This window comes from Phoca vitulina, unplaced genomic scaffold (genome assembly GCF_004348235.1).
Source record: "Phoca vitulina isolate PV1807 unplaced genomic scaffold, GSC_HSeal_1.0 scaffold1, whole genome shotgun sequence".
Lineage (NCBI taxonomy): Eukaryota > Metazoa > Chordata > Mammalia > Carnivora > Phocidae > Phoca > Phoca vitulina.
In genome coordinates this window covers 45,365,232-45,385,654 of record NW_022589704.1, presented here as the reverse complement: position 1 = coordinate 45,385,654, position 20,423 = coordinate 45,365,232, and the positions used below count along the sequence as shown (strand labels likewise).

The following is a 20,423-nucleotide window of genomic DNA, read 5'->3' as shown; positions in this document are numbered from 1 at the left end:
TGCTTTCATAGTAACATATCCATGAGTTAAAACACTTAACTTACTATCTAGCAATTTTGGTATTTGATCTTATTTAGCAATCTGTTACTTTATCTTTTCAAAAAAATTACACGCTTTACCACTTTTTTTATTAGGTAATTTTCTTGAGCTTTCACAAGAAACATACTTAGAATTTTAGAATATGTACCATAAGCTCTGAATTAAAATACACATAAATGTAATTATTGGTTAATTCTACTCAGTCCAATTTTAATTTTATTTTTAGTTATATGTGATTCCTTCTGATATAGGAGAGGAAGTGATTGAGGAACTCAAATGGCAACTGTATGATTGAAACTATTCAAAGTCAAGCGTCTGCATATTCTTTCAACTGTATTCAAGCACTCCCAGGTAAGAATATGTGATTGTTTATATACTTACCACCATTTTGAAAAAAGATTTGAAACTGTAAATAATGTTTTTATTTTGTACCAAATATTTAAAAACATAGTTTTATTGCAGAATATGGTAAAATACATTAAAGCAAAATAAAGTTAAAATCACAAATGAGCCTGTTTTTCTAAAAATAACTTCTTGGGATGCTTGTGTGGCTCAGTCGGTTAAGTGTCCGACTCTTGATCTCGGCTGAGGTCTGGATCTCAGGGTCATGAGTTCAAGGCCCGAGTTGGGCTTCACACTGGGCATGGAGCCTACTTAAAAAAAATAAAAATAAATAAAAACAAAAAACTTCTGTTATCATTTTGTTCTATATCACTTAATGTTTTGTTGGTTTTCCCCTTTAAACAAAGTTAGGATATGTATTCTTTGCTGAATTTCTTTATTATTTTTGTCACAAATCTATTTTGTTCTGAGAATATGAATTAATGTTTCATATTTTTTTGTTAATATAAACAAATAATTTTAAAATTTTTTTAGATTGTGTTTATTATTCAGACAATATCTTTATAGATAGATTGGTATGTACATCACTCATTTTGCATTGGGAGAGTTACTAAAATTAGCATCACTGGCTCGATGGCTATAATATTTCAAAGGCTTTTTATTATTTCTGAATTTACCTCCAGAAAGTAGTAATGAGTTACAGTTTTCGTTACCATTTTTGAAAATGTTTATTGATCCATGACTTAAAATATTTTCATTCAAAGAAATTCCCAAACAAAACCTAGTTTGTGTTGAAGAAAAAATTCAAAATTAAGTCAGTATTCTAAATTTTACTTGTAAGCAGTAGCACTCTCTACTCACATATATTCGGCCAGTATATCCCTTACATAACCAAGTGTATAAGAAAAGCAAATATTACATATGTATAATCTTTCTGCACTGTCTAAAAATACATTATTTATAAGTGATAACAAATATATTTTATTCAATTAGTATTTAGTGAAAATTTATTATCGTACTAAGCCTTATCGTACTAAGATATCGTACTATATCATACATAGCCTAAGCGCTATGATTATTTGATTATTATTGATGGTGGTGGTGATGGTAGACATTAAGGACAGGAAGGTATAGAAGTATTTTCTTACCTCTTTCAATTTTCAATAAAATGTGGCAAGATAAGAAACCTATTTCAGTTTCTTAGGTAAAAGTAGAATGTGCTAGGTGCCAAGAGCACTTCACAAATGAGAGCCCAGTTGAGTTGTGCTTTTTAGAGTAGGTAGAACTTTGATGGGTGAACATTTAAATGGAGGGTGAAGTTGGAGCAAAGATACACAGCTGAGAAAGAAAGGGGGGTATTCAGGAAATAGGAAGGATAAGGTAGCTATAGCAAAGTGATGGGAAATATGTTCTGTATTTGGATTTCTCTACTTAAGCATTTATATTTCATCATTACACATTGAAGGAACAATTGCAGGGGAATGAGATGGTCCATGCAGTCCTCTAAGAAGCTTAATATAGAAGTGATATGTGTGTTAGACTAAGGAAGGGAGAGCAAACCCAAAGGAAGGGAGAATGATTTGTAGACTTTTCCTTTCATTTTCATCAGCATTTGTTAAACACTTGCTGTTTGCCAGGTACTTGAAGAACTTGAGAAACTGTAGAAAAAAAGATGAAGACCTAATCTTTATTCCTGAGGAGGTTGTAGTGTGGGGGATGAGACATGCATGACCAACAAATAAATAGTGTAACAATTGAATCACATTATTAAAAAAGATTTCAATTATTTATTTGAGGGGGGAGGGGCAGAGGGAGAAGTACACTCTCCACTGAGCAGGGAGCCCTAGGAGGCGTAGCTCGATCCCAGGACCCTGAGATAATGACCTGAGCCAAAGGCAGATGCTTAACCGACTGAGCCACTCAGGCGCTTCCAATTATTCATGTTTTTAGATAGACTAGTTGGTAACTAATTATGTAGAGATGCAGGTACTAGATCATCAACTGGTGGGGTTTTCTCAAAGACATCAAGTCTGATCAAGGTTACCAAGGAAGCAGTGTTTCTAAACATTGGAAGAATTCAAACAAGAAGCAGTGGAAATTTTATCTAGGGTGAGAATAATGTAAATAAAAACCAAGGCAGTGAAACTCTCACTCTTTGCAGATGATATGATACTTTATGTGGAAAACCCAAAAGACTCCACCCCAAAACTACTAGCACTCATACAGGAATTCAGTAAAGTGGCAGGATAGAAAATCAATGCACAGAAATCAGTGGCATTCCTATACACCAACAAGACAGAAGAAAGAGAAATTAAAGAGTTGATCCCATTTACAATTGCACCCAAAACCATAAGATACCTAGGAATAAATCTAACCAAAGAGGTAAAGAATCTGTACTCAGAAAACTGTAAAATACTCATGAAAGAAATTGAGGAAGACACAAAGAAATGGAAAAACGTTCCATGCTCATGGATTGGAAGAACAAATATTGTGAAGATGTCAATGCTACCTAGAGCAGTCTACACATTTAATGCAATCCCTATCAAAATACCATCCACTTTTTTCAAAGAAACGGAACAAATAATCTTAAAATTTGTATGGAACCAGAAAAGACCCCAAATAGCCAGAGGAATGTTGAAAAAGAAAAGCAAAGCTGGCGGCATCACAATTCCGGACTTCAAGCTCTATTACAAAGCTGTAATCATCAAGACAGTATGGTACTGGCACAAACACAGACACATAGATCAATGGAACAGAATAGAGAGCCCAGAAAAGGACCCTCAACTCTGTGTTCAACTAATCTTCGACAAAGCAGGAAAGAATGTCCAGTGGAAAAAAGACAGTGTCTTCAACAAATGGTGTTGGGAAAATTGGACAGCCACATGCAGAAGAGTGAAACTGGACCATTTCCTTACAGTACACACAAAAATAGACTCAAAATGGTTGAAAGACCTCAGTGTGAGACAGGAATCCATCAAAATCCTAGAGGAGAACACAGGCAGCAACCTCTTCGACCTCAGCCGCAGCAACTTCTTCCTAGAAACATCGGCAAAGGCAAGGGAAGCAAGGGCAAAAATGAACTATTGGGACTTCATCAAGATAAAAAGCTTTTGCACAGCAAAGGAAACAGTCAACAAAACCAAAAGACAACTGACAGAATGGGAAAAGATATGCAAGTGACTTATCAGATAAAGGGCTAGTATCTAAAATCTATAAAGAACTTATCAAACTCAACACCCAAAGAACAAATAATCCAATCAAGAAAAGGGCAGAAGACATGAACAGACATTTTTCCAAGGAAGACATCCAAATGGCCAACAGACACATGAAAAAGTGCTCAACATCGCTCGGCATCAGGGAAATCCAAATCAAAACCTCAATGAGATACCACCTCACACCAGTCAGAATGGCTAAAATTAACAAGTCAGGAAACGACAGATGTTGGCGAGGCTGCAGAGAAAGGGGAACCCTCCTACACTGTTGGTGGGAATGCAAGCTGGTATAGCCACTCTGGAAAACAGTATGGAGGTTCCTCAAAAAGTTGAAAATAGAGCTACCCTACGACCCAGCAAGTGCACTACTGGGTATTTACTCCAAAGATACAAATGTAGTGATCCGAAGGGGTACGTGCACCCCGATGTTTATAGCAGCAATGTCCACAATAGCAAACTGTGGAAAGAGCCAAGATGTCCATCAACAGATGAATGGATAAAGAAGATGTGGTATATCTACACAATGGAATATTATGCAGCCATCAAAAAAACTGAAATCTTGCCATTTGCAATGACATGGTGGAACTAGAGGGTATTATGCTAAGCGAAATAAGTCAATCAGAGAAAGACATGTATCATATGACCTCACTGATATGAGGAATTCTTAATCTCAGGAAACAAACTGAGGGTTGCTGGAGTGGTGGGGGGTGGGGGGGATAGGGTGGCTGGGTGATAGACATTGGGGAGGGTATGTGCTATGGTTAGTGCTGTGAATTGTGTAAGACTGTTGAATCACAGACCTGTACCTCTGAAACAAATAATACATTATATGTTAAAAAAAAAAAACAGAAGATAGTAGGAAGGGAAAAATGAAAGGGAGGGAAATCAGAGGGGGAAACGAACCATGAGAGACTATGGACTCTGAATAACAAACTGAGGATTCTAGAGGGGAGGGGGGTAGGGGGATGGGTTAGCCTGGTGAAGGGTATTAAAGAGGGCACGTACTGAATGGAGCACTGGGTGTTATACGCAAACAATGAATCATGGAACACTACATCAAAAACTAATGATGTATGGTGATTAACATAATAAAATAAACTTAAAAAAAAGGAAGCAAACATCTGACTGGAAAAAAAAAACTAAGGCAGTGGTATAAGTGCTGGGAGGTTAAGGGGAGGGTCTTTTACATTAGGCAAGAGGGGCATGTTGATGGAATTAACAAAAATGAGGAAAATAGTGCAAAAGGGAGATTTTTTTTGTTGTAAAATTATAGGTTTGGTTTTGAACACTGAGGATTTTTCTGCCGTCTCTCACTGTGTTTTGTTTATTGCTTTCATTGCAATTCCTTATATAATTGAGGATTCATTTATTTATTATTAAAAGTAATTTGAGTTTCCTTAAAATGAAAGTAAAAGTACAATAAGGGTGAAAACAAGTTACACCAAACAAAACATGAACTTAATAATCACTGTATATTTAATTTAGCCTTAGCCTTTTCAGCACAGCAGAAGTGGATATATGTTCTTGCCCTAAAAACTTAGATAAATTTATTATAGGAGTCTTAGTGTAATGGACAGGAAAAGTGTCCTTATTACTTAGAGGTATTTTAAATTTTGCATTGTTGAAAGGAAGGGAACTTTGATAATATATAGTTGTAGGTAGGTCAGTTTGTGGAAACTAAGAATTCACCTTCTCCAGGAAGTCTTCTCTGACTTTTGGAACCTGGACCAGATCCTTCTTCTGTGTGCTATGTACCTTAACCCAGTTTACATTCCTCTGTCGTACCGTGCATGTGGTCTTGTCTATCGTTCCCTGAGACTCTAAGATTCTTGAGGATTGGCTCATCATTTATCATTACAGATACAAACTTAGATCTAAATAAAACCCACCACAATGTTAGTTTTATAGAGGATACTCTATAAATATTTCTTAAATGCTGAACTGAATCATTTCCATGGCTTGTCTTAATTCTTTTTGACTTAGCCTTGACATTTTTGTGAGCTCCATATTAGTTTTCTATTGCTGTATGGTAAATCACTTCTAAAACTTAGCAGCTTAGAACAGTGCTTGTGTATTATCTTATAGTTTCTGGAAACAGTTTAGCAGTGCCTCTGGCTCTGGTCTTGTGATGCTGCAGTCATGCTGTCAGCTGGAGCTACAGTCATTTCAGAGCTCACCTGGGGCTGAAGAGTCCACTTCCAGGCTCAGCCATGGGGGGGGGGGGGGGCCTCTCTGTAGGGCTGCCTCACCGTATGGAAGCTAGTTTTCCCTGGGACAAGCAGTCCAAGAGGGAGCAAAAGTGAGCACGCCTATGGAAACAACATTCCTTTACAACCAAATGTAGGAAGTGTCATTACATGTGCAGTGAGTTGAGTGATGGCCCCCAGAAATATGTTCCAGTCCTAACCTGTGGTACTTGTGAATGTGACATTTGGAAAGAGTCTTTGAAGATGTAATTCGACTAAGGATCTTGAGTGCAAACACCCTGGATTAACTAGAGGAGCCCTAATAATCTAATGACTTGTGTCCTTATGAGAGGAGAAGACCCTGTGAAGGCAGAAGAAGGACTCGTGTGATGCCACCACACGTCAAGGACCACTGGACCCACCAGAACCTGGAAGAGGCAAGGAACGAAATCTCCCTATGAGCCTTTAGAAGCAGTGTAGCCTTCCTGACACCTTGATTTCAGTTCTGACCTCCAAAACTATGACAGAATACATTTCTGTTGTTTTAAGTCATCCAGTTTGTGGTTATTTGTTATGACAGCCACAGGAAACGAATATACCACCACTTCTGCCGTCTTCAGTATTGTAGAAGTGAGTCATAGGTCCAGCCCACATTCAAGGGCAGGGGATCACAAAAGGGCATCAATATCAAGAGGCAGAGATTATTGGAAGCCATCTTAGAGGCTGCCTATTCTATCAGATTTCTAGACACGTCCATTTGTTCGGTGTATCTATGTCAATGGACCCAACTCAGTAGGTCAGAGATTATAATTGTCTCACATTCTTTAAAGTATCTTACCTCTCTGGTTAGAATTACTATCCATTTGGATAGTCAGATTGGGAAACTTAAACCTGAATTCTTTTTTTTATTAATATCTATAACCTGTAGTTGGTTAACCAGTCTTTTTCACTCTACTCCTTAAAATTTTCTCACTTATCTCTCTTTGCAATCTCTCTTTTACTGATTACTGGTTTCTATTATTTCTTCAAACTAGCCAGATAGCTGCTAAGCTGTCAGACTGTTCTGAGTTTTTCCCCTTCAAACCTTTCCCGGCAAAGAGGCTTTTGAAAACCCGAATAGGATTATGCCACTCCCTTTATGTGACATTCTCAGGAAAGAGAAGACCCTTGCCATCTGGATCTTGACTTTATAAAATTTAAGCTTCATCTTTAATCATTCTTTAATGTAGATCAATAAAATTATATAAAATTGTCCAAATATATTGTGTTCTTTCATTTGTGCTTGCCTTTGTCTGAGGTTCTCTTTCTCCAGTAATCAAACAGGTTTTGCTTGTTTTTACAACGAGCAGAATGTCTAATATCATGACCAGGACAGAATAGGTTTCCAGCTGTGTAACTAATGTTACAGAAGGAAGAGTTGAAGACAGAAGAAGCCTAACATCAATAGAATGGCTAACTTTACCAATTAGCCTCAGATGGAAACAGGAAAAGAGAAAAGGAAATGATGGACTCATCATGAGGCAAGACTGGGAAATTTAGGAGTAGGTGAGGGCAACTGCCTGTTAAGTGTAAATGTGCAGAAGTAGAAAGTCAAGAATGTGTGACGGAAAGGGAAAGTTTCGTTTTTGAGATCATAAATGAAGTTTAGATTCAACTGTGAGTAGAATGTGGTTTTAAGCTTTTAGGAGTATTAAAAGATACATCCTCATGGACATTACAATCTATTAGGCAGAAAGAGTGAGGAATAGAATGTAGTCATTCAAGATAGTGAGGAGTAGAATAAAGATGACAGAAATGTAATGCAATGTTAAGAAAATAGCGGAAAAGAACTAGAAGTATAATTCTCCTGCCCCTTTCTGTTGTAATAAGACTAAAGCACTCTTGTCTGAAGAGAGTCTCTCCACTGAAGGGAGATCCTTCAGTGGAGAGCTAATTCAAATTCTATTCAGGAGATGAATTATGCTTTATCAGAATTTAAATACAAAAGAAAATAACCTTTAAGCCATTGAAGAAATTGAAGAAAACCGTTTTGCTGCCACTGACCTTTGGCTGTACATTTAAAATTTATGTTCAGTATATCTGTATATGTAAATGATACTTCTCCAGTAATTAATGATGTTCAGATTAATCTTTATCCATATAATAACATTACTTTTCATTTAATGAAGAGATTTAAAGGAATAAATGTCCTGTACATTTATGTAATATGTAATTGTAATGGATGACTTCTTTATAAATTAACTGCTATTTGAATGAAATAGTGCAACCTAGCGAAGTGGTTCTTTGTCAAATGTCTTGGTCTCTGTGTTGCAAAGTGGTGAACTATGGGCCTTTTAATGTAAACTAATAATTCCTGTTTTAAGGGTATCATATATTATACCAAAGCCTTTACTTGTTTAGAGGTAACATTTTTTATGAAATGTTTTAATTTGCTTTTTAGAGCATGATTTACATTGAGAAAATCTAGTTAGTGAAAAATAAGACAAATTTTTAAAAGGATAATTTTTATCCCTAAAGATATCCCTAAAGATAGATAGGGAGAAGAATAGGATTTACATTAATACGTGCAATGCATGAAGAAATGGAAATGGCTCTATCGGAGAGGGAAATTGGCAAATCCCGAGTTGTAGATTGCATGGTTCATCAGTTAGGTGGCTCAACAATCTAGACTGGAACCTTTTTGATCAGGTGACCGACCGTTTGTGAAAGAACACCAATCTTACACAAGCAACCTGTACTCCGTGTAATCACATCTACATTTGAAGAGTCTCTCTCTGGCAATTACTGTTCTTAGATTGCAAGTAACAGAGACCAGTTCTGGCTACTTTAAGCAAAAAAGGCAGTCTGCTGAGAGAATAGGAGTTAGTTTGGAGAATCAGAAGGTAATCAGCCAAAACTGTTTTCAGGACAGAGAGGAGTCACAACTGCTCCGTGGGCCTAGAAAGCAGGAAGTTGGGGGAGACTGAAGGGGACTGCCCTGCAGCTAATTCTGGACCAATCCTGTGTTGCAGTGCTGTCCCTCCCACATTCACAAAGGGAGTCTGCATGGCTGAGTTTGAATTATTTGCCCTCTGCCAGCAAGCGGGGCACTTGATTAACAATTCTCTGGAGACTGTGTACTCATGGAGAGGATGGGTTCCCAAAAGGAACTTGAAAGTTTTGAGACCAGGATGGGGGAAGAGATATGGGGCAGTAAAAGCAATAGATGTTTGCTAAAACCCTTCTTCAGAGCTGGCATTTGAAAGCCAGCAAACTCCAATGGCAATAATATCTCAAATAATAAAGATTTTGCAAGGAAAATTAAACTTGGATTAAATAATAGTGTTACTCAGGTTTCAGTAGATATCTACTATTATGAGAAATTTATTCTTTCTTTTATGCATATGTTTATTAATTGCCTGTCATATGTCAGTTGCTGTACTTAGCAGTGAACATGAAACTGTGGAACAGTTAGTCCTTGCTTTGCATGGAGTTTAGGGTCTGGAGAGAATTGAAAGACAACAATTCATATATTGCAATAATTTTAAGGTAAGAGGTGGATGAGTTTCCTAGGGCTACTGTAACAAAGAACCACAAACTGGGCAGCTTAAAATAACAAAAATTCTAGAGACTAGAAGTGTGAGATCAAGGTGTCAGGAGGGTCACATTCCCTTCAAAGAATCTAGAGGAGGATCCTTCTTTGTTTCTTCTAGCTTCTGATAGCTCCTGGTGTTCCTGGACTCGGTGGCAGCGTAAATAAATTCTAGCTCCATTTTCTTCACATGGCCTTTCTCGCTGTGTGTCTCTGGGTGTGTCCTCTCCTCTCCTCTTATAAATGTACCAGTCATTGGATTTAGGGTCCAGCCTAAAGCCAGAATGATTTTATCTCTGATTACATCGGTAAAGATCCTATTTCCAAATAAGGTCAATGCTGAAGTTCTTAGTGAACATGGATTTTGTCAACGTGCTGTTTGACCCACTCTACGAGGGTACAGGATACTATTCCTGGCAGAGTCCCTGAGCCTGTACTTGGGGTATGCTAGAGAGGGCTACTTAAAGGACATAACAATGTCTAAACTAAGGGTGAATGTTCAGTCTGAAGAAAGGGGATGTTTGGTAGACGCTGCAAGCATTTATGAAGAAGCATAGTTCAATAGAAGAACTGAAAGCAGTTCAGTCGAGCTGGAGCAAAAATTACCCAGGGCTGGATGAGGCATGCAGAGGAGAGATGATGGTGAGGAGGTTAATGAGGCACATGCAAAGGGAGCATGTAGGGACTCTGACATTATCCTAAATGTTAGTGGGGTACCACCAGAGGGAATGAAGCAGGTGAACGACCACATCAGATTTCTGTTTTATGGACATCGTTTTGGGTGCAGTGTAGAGATGAGCAATGTTTGAGCAATGCTGGAGAAAGAAAAGCTTGCTAGGCAACTGTTCAGTAATCTGGGTTTGAAATAACAGAGGCTTGGTGGAGGAGATGCTGGTGGGACTGAAGGGAAATAAATGTAATTCTGGTATGTTGAAAAGGGGAATCGATTTCGTGTGAATTACAGATAGAGACTGATAAGAGGAATCAACTATTATGGCCCAGGGTGCTAGCTTCTAAGACTATGGATTATGGTTGTAGGTGCTGAGATTGGAAATGTGAGAGAGAGAGACAGGGAGACGGAGACAGGTGGATACAGGGACAGAGACTTGGGAACAAAATAATGGATTCAGTTTGTATATTTTCAGTTTTGATTGCTCTGGTGCTTCTAAATGAGTATGTTCAAGAAGCAGTTTTCTATATGGGACAGGTGCTGTTGAATAAGGAAGTATGAGCACATAAATAGTACCTGAAATTGTTGAGTATATTTGAAAAAATTTTTTGTATTATTACAATATACAACAAAAGAATATTATGCAGAGTGAAAAAATGACATTTAGAAATAATATTTATTTGCCGTTTGTGACAACATGGATGGACCTGGAGGGTGTTATGTTAAGTGAAATAAAACAGAGAAAGACAAAGACCTTATGATTTCACTTGTATGTGGAATCTAAAAAGCAAAACAAATGAACAAACAAAACAAAACAGACACAGGTACATGAACACAGAACAAACTGGTGGTTGCTAGAGGGGAGGGGGATATGGGTCGTGGGCAAAATAAGTGAAGAGGATTATTAAGAAGTACAAACTTCCAGTTATAAAAAAAAAAATCACATGGATATAAAGACAGAATAGGGAATATAGTCAATAGTACTGTAATAACTTTGTATGGTGACAGATGGTAACTATGCTTATTATCATGGTGAGCTTTTCATAATGTATATAAATATCAAATCATTATGTTGTACACCTGAAAGTAATACAGCATTGAGTTATATTTCTGTTAAAAAAAAGAATAATAACATAGGAATAAACCACTATAAAATGAAAATAGAACAAAAGTGAAAAGGACAAAACTGGGACACACAGCTCTATCTATAGTAAGATCTCAACACTATGTATCTGGCTACCTTTAATATGAAATACTTAAAGTAAGTGGATTTTAGTGTTAGCAGTGGCTCTTTCTGGGTGACTTTAATTTTTTTTTTATTTTAAACTTGTTTTTAAAGTATAGTGGCCTACTGAGCATATACTGCTTTTATAATCAGGAAAAAAAATGTGTTTTTTAGGTAAATTTTAGCACATAAAATGTACCCAAAATAGAATTTTTATAGAATAGTATTTCTAAAAATAAGTAATTGATTTCAAGGATTGGGTATCTTTTGACTTAGGAGGAAAAAGAGTTGTGAATGAGTAAAGAATTATACCACCTGAGCCAGGTATTCCATAAAATACCTTGAAATATATATGGGGTATGGATTGTATATCCTCAGCTTGGTTAAGTAGCCATTTGATAAATCAGGAGAAAAATTACTACTTTTGAACGAAAAGTAGAAAAAAATGCACATTGAGAGCATTTTTCACTTGATTTTGAAAACCATATGAGTGAAGAGCAATTTAGTAAAACATAGAAATAGATCCTTTTATGTAATTTGTCATTGGTAATCCCAGGTTACCTTATGTAAGGTGATTAGACAACATTTCTCTGCAGATTTTACTAATTTCTGTAAGACTGAAGTGGTTTTTGATTTCTGGAATGCAAAGTTAGAGCTTTAATATTAAATCCACCTTATTATATCCAAAGGTCGTGCTGTGAGAACGGAACATATTTGCATGTTCTTTTTTTTCCCCACCCAGTTTCAGAATATTAAACAACTATTCCATTAACACATCCTGGATGATATGAAGATGCAGTTAAAACTCTCAAGCCATCTTTAGGCTATTTACTTTTTTTGGAGTTACCAAGAGATAACACAGGGTAATTAATGTCACATAATAATTTTAATAAAAGGCCAAATGCTGGCTAGTACCTGAGAAAGGAGAATTATTTGACATTTATGTGGGAAGTATTCTTTTCTTTCAAATTTTGATAATTGCTTAAATAGCATTGTTTTTTGCCTTGACTCATTAATACAATTATTTGCTAATTCTAACCTGGGATGAAATATAAAAATTTTGCTGTTTAAGGGCAGTTCAAAATTCAATTATACTTTGACTTGTTAATGAGTCTCTTTCTTTAAAATAGTTTTGAAGTGAAATAAATCAATCAGAGAAAGACAATTATCATATGATCTCACTGATATGTGGAATTTGAGAAACAAGGCAGAGGATCATAGGGGAAGAGAGGAAGAAATGAAACAAGACGAAACCAGAGAAGGGGAAACCATAAGAGACTCTTAATCTCAGGAAACAAACTGAGGGTTGCTAGAGGGGAGGGGGGTAGGGGGATGAGGTGGCTGGGTGATGGACACTGGGGAGGGTATGTGTTGTGGCGAGTGCTGTGTATTGTGTAAGACTGATGAATCACAGACCTGTACCCCTGAAACAAAACATTTTATGTTCATAATAAAAAATAAATTAATTTAGAAAACAACAAAAAATTAAAAAAAATAAAAATAATTTTGAATATACTTCATAATAGATATACTAGAGATAAGTTTCTTGGTTAATTATTTTATAAGAAAATATAGATAACAATAATTATAATAGAAAGGGAATATAAACTTCATTCATTTCATTGGGATTTTGACTTTTTCAAAGCAAATTTATATCTTTTATATTATTTAGTTAGATTATCCCAAGATATTTTAGATGATTCGTCCTATAAAAATTTGACTCAGTTAATACTATAGGCCTGGAATTCTACTAGGCAGTATGTCTGCTTGGAATTTATAGGCCTTTTTTCCCCCATTCTTAAGTGGAGTTTTCTAAACTCCTGAGTTATCAAAAATCTGCCACAGGATACTTAGCAGCATTAATAATAATAATAAAGGGCAGCACTTAGATATTATATAGTCTGTCAGGTACTATTGTAAGCTGTCTGTACAACTGAACACATTTAATCCTCATATGGAAATTTTTAGGTAAAGAACTCAGTGTACAGATGGGAAAGCTTAGGCACAAAGAGAGAAACTCGCCCAAGGTCAAATGGCAGAGATAGGATTAGAACCCAAGTAGAGTCCTTATTTTATCCACTGTACTGCAAGAGAAAGACATGTGTTAACATAAGAAAAAGTATTTTAATCCAAAAATATCAAACCACCCAGTCAGTATTCCCTTGTGATCTTGTGAGACAATCTGACATCAGCTGTATGCTAGACACCTTACATATTTCATTTCCCACACGTTTATATCTTCCACCCTCCTCATATTTCATTCATTTCAAATCCCTTAACTCTATTCTTCTACCCAATATTCAGTTTTTTTAGTTTTATTTACATGTTTTCTATTATGTATCATTTAAAGAGATTCCCAGATAGACCTCTTATTTTGTTTAATTAGAAAGTATGAAAATAGCATTTTGAGACACTTCTGTGCCCTAAGTTAACACTAATGCAAATGGCAATAGTAAATTTTCAGGGTAATGAGATTATTAAGAGAGCTTTGATACCCACTTTTATAATTTATACCAATACTTGACATTAAATTATATTTTGTGGAGAAAATTACAGATTTTATATTCCTTACGATAAACCAAGCACACATGGTAATATCCCACTTACAACCTCAAATTCCTGGGTAGAACAGAAAATGAATATATATAATTCCGTTCAGAACTATGCTTACCCTCAGTAAGCCAAAAAGTATGAGAAATTTAGAAAAGGATACAGTGTCAGATTTGATTTATCAGATTTGAAAACCGCAACTCAAGATACGCACAGTGGAGGACTGCTAACCAGAGGTGGGTGTGACACCAGAAATGCTCCATACTCAGAAATGGCAGCTTCCAGATTCTTGCAGAAGCCATGAGTCCAGGGATAAGTAGCTAGTTGCCTAGTTGGGCTATAGCAGAGGCCCAGTCAGGTGTTCACACATGCAGACCCCCTTGTATCTCCTGTGGCCCAGACAGTGAGGGTGTGAGTGTGGATTGGAGAAAACCCGTGACATGGTTAGGTGATTAGCAAATGAGGAGAATGAGGGAACTCAGCTATCAGAGCTGCCCTTTCTTCATTGTGTGGTACTATTCCCCCACTCTAATTAAAGATGGACTATAGCACTGATATAACAGTACAATAAGCAGAGTGCAATTAATATAAAACAGCAGAGGGAGGGAGATATACTGCTAGAATAGAGGAAAGTCAAGTAGAAGTCAAGTGAATGAAAAAACTTGATCATATTCCTTTAACATTTCAACTAGGCCAAAACATAAATGAGAACTATTTCAACCTAAAATTCCACTGTATATTTAAAACGTGAGAAATAGTGTTTGCAATCAGGAGGAAGATGGAGAACAAAGGTCATTATATAGTTTTAAAACAAAACGAGTTACTTTTTGAGAATGCTCTTTTTTATTTTATTTTGTGTAATTCTTCCCAAAATTACTGTGTTTAATTTTTATATTATAACATGGCCAAATATTTCAACACTAAATTGTAAGAAAGGTTTAAATGTCAAATGGTGTAATAACCAAAGTTTTAGTAAGTTATTTTCTGATAAATGTTAATAGCAGGGAGAAAAGTTTTTTACCTGTATAGAATTTGAGTGTATCACTGTTTATTCTCACTTCTGAGAGATAGTATAAACAATTTTGAAGAAAATAAGCTCTGATAAAAAATAAAGTGTTTGTGTACACCTTAAACTTATGTTACTTGTCAAGTATATCGCAAAAATGGGTTTAAAAAAGTGTTTGAATGCTAAGGAGTAAAGAATGTTCCTTTTTATTTATACCCTACTCCTCATTTCAGAAATAAATTGAATCCAGTTTAAAAAGTAGCCAATGGCACTCTAGTTTGTCAGGCTTTTATAATGACTGGATGTTTATTATGGAAAAAGAGAGCTGGGTGCACCTGTCTCTCTCTGTAGGAGGGCATAATGACTTTTTCTATCTCCTGAGCTTTGGAAGTTGCCTTTTAGTAGCATTGTTATTTTTCCAAGGTTGTATTATAGATTCTTAGTTTTTTAATACTGGCTTGTTTCTTTGAATTGCCAAACCTAGATATAGTGTTATTTGGCTATTTAACATATTCTTCCCAAGCCTTACGGATTTCTAGTCATTGTCTAAGTATTTCATTGCGAACAAACCCTTTAAGTCTGTGTTGAGGAGGTGTTGGGCAATTTTTCCCCCTCTGTGATACTGAGGAAACTCAGGATCTTTTGGATTCCTTTATTCTTTCCAATTTGCAGAATTGTTAGTTCATCCATGTTTTTGGTAGTACAGAATCAAGCTGCTTCAGTGACAGGTAGGTAGGTATGATGGATTAGTATGACGCAGGAATAAAGACGAAAATATATATTACTTAACATGTGTTTTAAAACTCCAGTTATTTAGTGCCTGCTTTGTCACTGGTGCTGGGGTAATTGGTGCTTTCCTATGTTGTATCCAGTAACTCCTTTTCTTCTTAAAAATAACTCACTATATAAGAACCTTATCATTCTTCCCATGTGCAGATGAGGAAACTGAGGTCCAGAACAATTAAGTGGCTTGCCCCCAGGCATTCAGCAAACATAGCACTGAAGGCACCATTTAACTCAGGTCCTTCTCACTGAATATTGGTATTTTTTGCCATGTATTCATTTTTTTCACAACACTTTCTAATAAACATTATTAATAATGCGTATTGCTGATATTTTCAGAAGTTAATATGTGATTCCTAAGAGTGCAGTTGATGATCTGGCTTCTTATGCTTTGCCTTGATTCTCCTGCTTCAAGGCCTTAAGGAGATTGTAGATGCTGGCACCTGCGGGTGTTATTCCAGCCTCCCTCGGCGGGTGCTGCGAGTTGCTGGAATTGCTGGTTTCAGTGTGCACCTATGCTACCTCGTCCTGTCCTGCTCTGAGGTTATGTCCATTTGTTCGTTCACTCATTCATTCTGCAAACATTGAGCAACCACCATGTGCTTGGCAACGTTCTAGGGACTGTGAGCTCAGTAGGGAGCAAAACAGAGAAAACCTGTGGCCCTTCTGGGGCTTACTTTCCAGTGTGAGGGCATTTTATTTACGGCCTCTTCCTCCTCAGTTTCCACAACCTAGAATTAAGGAACTTCTTTAAACATAGAACTTTGATGTCAGTTTTTTGCATATATTTTTAAAGAGATTCTATTTATTTATTTCAAAAGAGAGGGAGAGAGCACACATGGGCAGAGGGGCTGAGGCAGAGGGAGAGAGAGAATCTCAAGCAGACTCCACGCTGAGTGCAGAGCCCAACATGGGGCTCGATCTCACGACCCATGAGATCACAACGTGAGCCGAAACAAAGAGTTGGACAATTAACTGGCACCTCAGGTTTTTGCATATTTTAAAAATAAAATCATAGGGCGCCCGGGTGGCTCAGTCGTTGAGCGTCTGCCTTCAGCTCCTGTCATGATCCCAGGGTCCTGGGGTCAAGTCCCACATCGGGCTCCCTGCTCAGTGGGGAGTCTGCTTCTCCCTCTCCTGCTCTCCCTGCTTGTGCTCTCTCTCTCTCTCTGTCAAATAAATAAATAAATAAAATCTCCAAAAAAATAAAATCATAGTGGGAAATGAAATGAAATCATTAAGTTAACTGTGCAATTATTGTTCTCAGGAAACTCTGACAACCTGTAGAAATTGTTGGCTTTCAGGCAGTGCTGCCATTTTATAGCTTGAAATTCCCATTCAGGTACATTAGAATATATTCAGGACAAGAAGGACCCCACAGAGGAGTCCTTGCGCAATGTTTGGAAGCATCCACCTCTAACTGTGATGTGGATTTAATGATCAGTACCTTCTCACTTCCACCCACAGACAAGGGCAGCTAGGCCATTCTCTCTCTCTGGGTTGTGTCCAACTCCATCCATTACTTCAGATGCTTAGTCATCTTGATGCCTCAGAGTTCCACACATGTCCATTCCTGCTCATTGTGGGTTGGTCGTTTCATGTTGCCAGAACACGTATATTAAGGATATCTGCTTGCTTTGAGCAGATGTATCTGCTTTTTAGTGCTTTTTTAGAGTTCACCTTGATTGTCATTTATCTTTCCTCTGCACTGATTCTGTATTGTTGGAACAGGATTTATGTTAAGTTTTATAAGAAAATGATGATTTGGCAAAACCTAATTAAGTATTAGATTATTCCTTTTCATCTTTAATAAATATTTTATAACAATTCCCTGTTTTTAACTGATGATTAACCCAATTGTACATTTAAATGCAAAAAGCATTACTTCTTTCACCCTTCATTTGAAATCTTTGGATAGGTTTCCAATCATCTCTCAGTTTTTAGGAAAGGCTTGAGCTCCTTAACAGTAACTTTGATTTAACCATTAATCTAAAACTATATCAAGTCAGGTAAGGAATCTTTTTTGCTGGAAGACCTGTAACTGTTTCCTAGAACTCTATCCATTCTTCCAGATCCACCTCGGCATCACGCTGCTGCTAGAACCATAATTCTGCTATTATTTTGTCTGCCTTCCCACCCCCTTACTTTTGGACACCAAATCCTGTGCATTAAACCTTTTAAATATAATTCATTCACTTCCTTTCATTCTCAGAGACAAGCTTTGTTTCCCTATCATCGTCTTTTGCCTGAGCTGTAGTAACAGCTTTTTAACTCTTTCTCTAGTATCCACTTCAAAACTATGCATATATTAATATGTCAATTTACATGCAGATTTACTGTGTCCCAGCCAATTGTAGTTGCTTTCCATTGTAAGGCTTACCTTGCCCAATAGGTTTCTTCATAGTCTCATCTCTTCTTCAGTTGCATCTGTTGTCTCTCCTTTTTTTCTCTGCTTTTCTTCCTTATTGATCTATTTTCAGTTCTTCAAATGCCATGTATTCATACCTTCAAATCTTTGTACACCATGTTGCTTTTTCTCAGTCAACTACCTATATCTTTCAAGTTGTAGCTTAAACATTATTTCCTTAGAAAAGGTCCCCTTTATTTTTTATACTAAAGTTCTCTTATAACATGCCACCATAGCACTCTTTTTAAAAAAGTTTCTCATTATAGGGGCACCTGCATGGCTCAGTCGGTTAAGCATCTGCCCTGAGCTCAGGTCATGATCCTAGGGTCCTGCGATCGAGCCCCACATTGGGCTCCCTGCTTAATGGGGAGTCTGCTTCTCCCTCTCCTCTCCCTGCTCATGCTCTCTCTCTCAAATAAATAAATAAAATCTTAAAAAAAAATTCTCATTATATGTACAGTTATATTTTCCCCAGTATCTGTCTTTCCTGATAGTCTGTAAGCAACATCAGGGCACAAGTTAATTCTGTCTTGTTCACTCATATTGTATAATATCATCTGCAGTATAAATTTTCAGTAAGTATATTTCTTTAAGATTTATTTATTTTAGAGAGAAAGAGAGAGAGAAGGAGAGGGAGAGAAGCAGATAGCAGAGCCCTACTCTGGACTTCATCTCACAACCCTGAGATCATGACCCTAAGATCATGATCTGAGCCGAAATCAAGAGTTGGACACTTAACTGATTGAGCCTCTCAGGCGCCCTAGTAAATATTGTTTAAATAAGGGACTGAATGAAAGATACCTTGGGACACCTGGGTGACTCAGTCTGTTAAGCACCTGACGCTTGATCTCAGCTCAGGTCTTGATCTCAGGGTGGTGAGTTCAGGCCCTGTGTTGGGCTCCATGCAGGGCATGAAGCCTACTTAAAAAAGAAGGAAAGGAGGAAAGAAAGAAACCTTGTTACTGCTTTTAAAGATAGGTTATTTTTTGAGAGAAGCAAATTTATCCCTTTTATGTATGTTTTGGACTTTCAAATTCTCTGGCATTGTCTCTAAATAAAAGAAACACATAATTTAAAAGTCTTATAACTCTGGGAGGGTAAATGGTATTATATAAATGGTTTATTATATTTGTTGAGAGATGTTCCTATCTCAATTTGCTTATAAAACATGAAATTTATTTTAATGCATTAAATTCATTAAACAGTATGTTAGTATTGTTTTCTAAGAAAACGGAGTTGTTGTTTGATTTTTATATGCTTCTAGTTGGTGACCAGTTTTTGTTATGTCTACTGAAATCTTTGTCATTTTCTTTGCAAAGAAACTGCATGAATATATATTTTTAATTGAAATATTGATTGCAGCTATGTCACCATTAGACAAATCATTTTTATGACTTATTAATATGACTCTAGCCAGTAGGCACTTATTCTAAATTATGACACTTCAGCAGTCTTCATTGGAAAAATAATAATTTGTGTGTTTTTTAGAGCTCAGTTTAGCAAGAACTACGTGAAGGATTTGAAAGATAAGATGCTTGCCCTCCCAGAGTGCTCAAAAGAATGCTGAAGCTTGAAAGGCTAAATATGTCAGTAGCTTGGCAATTCCTCTGAGAACTCAACACTATTAATCATTAAAAGGAGTTTTTATAATATGTCAGGGACTTCTAATTTTGTTCTATTCTAAAATAATATTTGTGACAGGAAGGTGATTTCAATTTCTGTGTTATTGAATCTATGTAAATTTTTTAATCACACAATGACAGAAATAGTTCTGGTCTTTTCAGAAAACAAACTTTATATAATTAGCATAATTTATAATTTCTTAAGTGGAATTAATTTGCATGACTGTTTTATAATTATGAACAGGCTTCTAACAGTGAATGGGTGGCATCTGAAGGCCTCCTTCAACTCCTTTGTAACAAACTGTAATTTTTGGTTTTATGGAATAATATTGTATCAAGAGTAAATATGTTACCATGTGCATAAGTCTTAGGATGTTCGATTGCAGTGTTTAAAGATGACTTTTAACAGTACTTAAGAACTTAGACAAAGTTCCCTTGTTTCATTTTGCAGTCCCAGAATTACTTTACAAATAACGAAAATTCCTTACTATAGATTAATATGATCCTGAGAATTTTCTCCATGTAGTCCTCTGGAGCCTCTGATAGAATAAGAGTAAATCTAAGGAAATCAAGAGTAAAGGTCACATTTGGGGGACTTTTTTTTTTTTTAAGACTCCAGCATGGAGGCTAGTAAGGTTTCTATATCTCAGGGCTAGCTAGAATGATGTTAAGCAACTTTATCTCAGAAGACGATAGGGCTGTATATATCTGCCTGTGAAACGTAACCCAGATGCTGAAAAGTAAAATGATAATTCCTGGGAGTTGGCTTTTTTGAAGAATCCAATGATAATTTGAGAATGTGACACTTAT

General features: G+C 36.5%; 1 protein-coding gene across 19 annotated transcripts in view; it reads left to right on the top strand.

The window, feature by feature from the left end:
- Nucleotides 1–20,423, top strand: part of GULP1 (GULP PTB domain containing engulfment adaptor 1) — a 254,972-nt gene that overhangs the window by 84,491 nt on the left and 150,058 nt on the right. For 16 of the 19 annotated variants that reach the window (XM_032406429.1, XM_032406438.1, XM_032406456.1 and 13 more), the window contains one exon: nucleotides 291–390. The exons of the other annotated variants lie outside the window; for them this stretch is intronic. The gene's annotated coding sequence lies outside the window, so the exon portion shown is untranslated. The remainder of the gene's footprint in view (nucleotides 1–290; nucleotides 391–20,423) is intronic. 19 annotated transcript variants of the gene reach the window in all.